Below are 6,000 nucleotides of genomic sequence, written 5' to 3'. Positions count from 1 at the left end.
GGAAGAATTAATCTTATTAGAAATATATAAAATAATACTAGAATAAAAGTAAACTACTAAACTTATTAACTATAAAGTATCTAAAGTAAAGAAAATTAAAAGTATTATAATTATCTATAGAAGCAGTAGCTATAGTTAATATAAATAAAAAAATATAAAAACTAGTAAGTCTTTTTTAGCCTTAAACTAAGTTATAGTAGCTAGCCTTAATCTACTAGATAGGAATTCTATAGTACTTTTATAAGATATTTTTAAAGAAGTAGGCTTAGATTCAATTATTTTATTCTTAATAAGAGGCTAGTTAGTAATAGAATTATTATTCTTAAAAGTAGTAAATAGACCTCCTTTCTCTAGAATAATATTACTCTAGTTAGTAATATATAAATAGAAAAAGAAAAGGAACCTTATATATATTAAAATAAGCATCTTAACTATAGTTTTTATTAATATAGTAGGAATAAGATACTATCTTATTATTCTAGATATAATTAATATAAGTATTAAAAAAGAAAGCATAGCTCTGCTAGTTAATTTTAATATTAAAAATATCTATATAATATTAAAAGTATCTATACTATTTTTATAAGACTTATATTCTTCTTTATACTTCTCTATAGTAAAGTAAAATTTTTTAATAGGTTTTAGATATAACTTTCTTAATAATATTAATATTATTCTAAGATACCTACTTAATACCTCTCTTAATATTAAGTAACTTAATAAGACTTTATTAAATCTTATTAAGTCTAAAAAAGACTTTATATTAAGTAGCTATAAGGGCACCCTTATAACTTAGAATTATAATAACTATTATAAGAAAATAAAGATATTTAAGGTAGTACTAAAGGAGCTAAAGAAAATAAAAATAATAAAAAAAGTAGCTCTAAAAGCCTAAGAATCTAAACTAATAATAGATAGTTTATTTAATATTATATTAAAGGTTTATTTATAAACTATATATATATAATAAGGAAGAAAAGTTATAAGTATTTATAACTAAATAACTTATATAGTAATAAATATTTATTTATATTTATTTATATTTATTTATATTTATTTATATTTATTTATATTTATTTATATTTATTTATATTTATTTATATTTATTATTTAATACTATCTTTATTAATTTAGTTATTTATCCCTACTTATAAATAATAATATTTACTGTAATTCTTTATTTACTAATTAATAATTACTTATTACTTAAGTAACTTACTTATTAACCTTATTAAAATTAATCTAATTATACTTCTTATATACTAAATAAAGAATATACTAAGCTATTACTATCTTAATTTTAAAATAAGAGTAGAAAGAATAATTTAGTTAATCCCCTAGATTATTAATGGAGAAATAATAATATCTAAGTACTAGATTAGATAATATAATATATCTTAGTAATACTTATCTAGGGCATACTATAGGTGCTAAGTAAGTCTTATAGATAGCTATTAACTAAGAACTTTATAGATAAAGTTTAATCTAGGCAGGGGAGGATATGATATTAATAAGTATATATAAGAGTTAAGTAATATCCATAAGATTATATAATATCTAGTAGTTATTATTAATTATATATCTAGTATTTAGACCCCTTTATTCCTTATAGTTTAGGTTAAAATATAAAAGAGATAAGAACCTCTTAATATCAACAGGGCATGCACAGGGTGGCTACTAGCCTACCCCCTACCCTTATATAATTTAAAGGCTTCTTCCTCACTGTAATGAATATCCTACTAATATAGAGACTAGGTATAAGTAGAAGTCCTAGAAATCTAAATATCTTAATATTTTAGTAAGTTTAGCCTTATAAGTCTACTATTTATTATAGTATATATTTATTAATTAGACTAAGGCTACCTAAATATAGTTTTCTTTATTCTTAAACTAATCTTAGTATTCTTTAAAATATACTTCTAGGTAATTAAAGAAGGTGATATATCCCTATATAAAATATATAGTAAATTATTTAATATTAACTAGCTTTTTTAGTCTTTCTATCCCTAAGATCTTTATCTTAATAACTATAATTAGTATTAATATTAATCTAGTATTCTCTACTACTTAATAAGATTATTAACTTCTTAGTATATAATTAATATAGTTTTTTTACTAGTAGTCCTTAGATTTCCTATAGTTAGGCTTTTATTTCTTAGATATATCTCCTAATTTTACCTACTTAAGCTTTTACTTAAGTTAATACTTCTTTTCTAAAGTTTATAGGTTATTTTTTTATTATTATTAGGAATTATATCTATTACTTACTTTTCTTTCTCTATTATTTAAAAGTTAAATTTTAAAGAGGTAGCTAATTATTCTATCCTTTTAAAGATAGGTTAGTTATTTATACTTAATATGTAAGGCGATCGGAGGTAATCGACCTAGGGGGTCCTAGCCAGCGATGCGACGGCGACTAGGCTGCGGCTACGGGTAGGAATACTAGGTTTTAGGGATGTATAGATACATTAGTGAAAATGTATGTGTGTTAATAATCAGAATAAACTACTTAGTCTCCCCTAAGCTATTCAGAACTCCTATTTCTACTAAGTATATTCAGAATTAGGTATATAATTACCTAAGTAAGAGGGGGCTTGCCGCTGGCAGCTTGCTAGGCTTATATTATTCTAAGCATATAATAACTACCCCCCCCCCTTCAGAGAGGTTTATCCCAAACTATGCTAATCCTAAAGTAGCTATTAAGGATTAACACTAGTAGTTCTTCACCATTAATTATAGTTAACAAAGGGCTTTATATTAGTATTTAAAAGGTGTTAGAAGGGCGTCGGAATATACTATATTAGTTCTTAATAAAATTATTATCTTCCTTAATAGGCTTTATCTAGCATGATATTAGTAATTAGTTAGATTCCCCTAGCTATTATAATATTATAGTGTTGTTAATAAGCATAGTAGTAAGGTCTTGTTAAGTAATTAAAATTAATAGATATTAAGGGTCTGGTAGTGTTGCTTTCTTAGTAGTATAAATACTAGTAGTTCCCCCCTTTTCTCTTGTTAATTTTAACCCTTTAATAATATTCTATTTCTTTTTTTGTTAGTAGTCTGATGTATCTATACTACTTAATATACCTATTAAGCATTCCTAAACTCCTACTTACTCCTATGGGGAGAAATATTAGTAGACTAATACTTCTCCCTTACCTTATTCAGATAGTTCTAGTATAAGTACTTATTTTATAGAGTTTAGTTGCCTTAGGTTAAGCCTGCTAAGCTAATAAGAAGGTAATTTAGTAATAAAATTACTATTTCCCCTGCTATTTAGTGCTATTATATTACTTTATCTATACCTGCTATTATAGTAGCTAATTATTCCTAGTCTAAGTCTATCTTTTATTCTACCTTCCTATTACCCTCCCTATCTGCCTCTCCTACTATCTTATAAACTAATAATACTATATCTCTCCTCTTTATAGGTTATTAGTACTATATTAAGTAGGAGTAGTAGTAGGGGGTGGCCTGTCCTTATATTTAGGTAAATATTAATTATAAGTATTATTACTACTAGTATTTAAAGAAGTTATATAAGCTAGTCCCCCTGTAGCTTATTTACTAAGTTACTATATTTTAGGAGACTCTAATTACTAAGTATAATACTAGGGCTATTGCAGTGTTATATAATAAGATAGAGGTAGTAATAGGCTTTATACCTAAGTATAATATAGGCAGGGTCATTCATGCTCTATAGTTAATTAATTATAACTTATTTAAGCTTTATATTACTATAAACATAATTATAGGATACCTAACCCCTGCCCCTAAGGATAAGACTATAGTATTTTAGAACTTTACTAGGTAGTGAATCTAGTAATAAGGGTAAGGAGTAGTAATTATTCCTGTATCTGTCTTTTTATAATATAATACTATTACTAGCATAGTAAGGTCCCTGTTTTATATAAGCTTTATATAGACTATAATTATAGACCTATTCTTATTAAACCTCTAAACCCTATAAGAAAATAGAGGAAGGTTCACACTATTATAATAATAGGTAGGAGCTAGTAGATAGTAAAAATCTTATAGAAAAAAGGTTATCTCCTTCCTCTCCTTTAACAGGGCTACTCTGTAGCCTATCTAGCTTACTCTTTATATATATTTAGTATATTTATAGTATTAACTAGGTTATCTTCTAGTTCCTATAAGTTCTTATAGTCAGGGAATCCTTTCTACTTAACTAGATATTATATCTCTCCCTATTAAGTCTATTCTGCTAGTATATCCTCTATCTTCTATTCCTCTTCTCTATTAATATTAAGGGGCTAGGGTTCTAATAGTATCTTACTATTACCCTAAGGGTTCTACTTCTTAAGAAGGGATATATAGAAGATAGGGTGGATTTATCTATATAATTTTAGTAAGTATAGAGTGTATACCTACTTCCCTATAATAGTAATAATTTTAAATAGCCTGTTGTATTTATTATTAAGTTTCTTATATAAATACTATATTCTTAAGTTTCTTAATAAGAGTAGTACCTTTTCTCTAATAGAAAATAAGATGTCCTAGTACTTCTGGTTATAATATCTAGCTTATATCTCCTAAGCTACTACTAGGTAACTCTCTAGCTAGTTTTACAGATCCTAAAGTACTTTTAGGTATTCCTCTACTACTACTACTAATAAATTATTAGTAATATTAATAAGCTAGAGTAATACTAGGATATAGCTATAAGCAGTCTTAAAGGGTGTAATTTTTATTAAGGTATATAGGGTATAGTTATATATAAACTCTACTATCTATAGCTATATAACCTAGTTATCTTACTAGTAGTTAAATAAAGATCCTTAAGTATACCTCTAGTATCTAATTCTAGTGTTCTATCTGGCTATTAGTTTATAGATAAAATACTATACTTATCTATTTCTTAATCCTTAAAGATCTATAGAAGTTAGTCTAGTAGTAGCTAGTAAATAGTATATCCCTATTAGTTACTAGGCTTCTTAGTATACTATATTATAGGATAACCTTTTCTAAGAATATATCAGCAAGTTTCTCTGTAATAATTATCTTCCTAATAAGGATATATTTAGCTATTTTTATATATTAATTAATAATTACTAGAATTATATTAAATACCTCTTAATCTTATGCTAATAGGGGCAGTAAGATAATAAAATCTATAGATAAATTACTCTAGGATTCTTTTAGTATAGGTAGTATAGTAAGCTTCCCTATAGTAAGATACTAGGAAGTCTTAGTCTTTTAATATACTATATATATATAGATATATTCTTTAATATTATATTATATCCCTTCCTAGTAGAATTTATACTAGAGTAAGGCTATTATTTTCTCTACCCCTAGATACCTTATGCAGGGGTTATTATAGTATATTTTTAAAAGCTCTTACCTAACTATAGTATTAGTAGGTATATAAATAGTATCTTTAAATTACAGGAGACCCTTACTGTTAATTTACTAGTTCCTAACCTAGATATTATTAGGGACCCCCTGCAGCTGCTTAGAAACTAATTATATATAGATATCTCTATACTATAGTTCCTAGATAATATCCTTTAAGTAAGCTATTAGTGAGTTCTAAGTAACCTTAGGGCTAGTAGCCTCTATTACTAGTAGTCTTAGAAATAGGAATTCCAGACTTCCTACCCTTACTAGCATGCTATAAATACTAGGGTTATTTATACTAGTCTAGTTTAACTATAAGCCTAGTATTAGCTTTCTCTAAAGTATAGATAAGAGGCTAGCTCTAGTTTCTTTATCTCTAGTTAGCTTATAATCCCAGCACCTTAATAGCATATCTATAGGGTTAAGCTATCCTAGTTTATATTTAATTATAAAATTATAGGCTATAAGCAACTCTGCCTACTAGGCCTATCTTATATTTAAAGTCTTAGTAGTAAAGAAGTAAGTTAGGTTTATATAGTCTATCTAGACCCTAATTAAGTAATAGCTACCTTCTAGGTAGTATCTCTAGTACTTAAAGTACTTAATAATTATAAGCAACTCCTAGTTATATACCTT

The sequence above is a fragment of the Aspergillus fumigatus genome, chromosome 4, assembly GCF_000002655.1.
Source record: "Aspergillus fumigatus Af293 chromosome 4, whole genome shotgun sequence".
Lineage (NCBI taxonomy): Eukaryota > Fungi > Ascomycota > Eurotiomycetes > Eurotiales > Aspergillaceae > Aspergillus > Aspergillus fumigatus.
Note: the sequence above shows the minus strand (reverse complement) of the source record.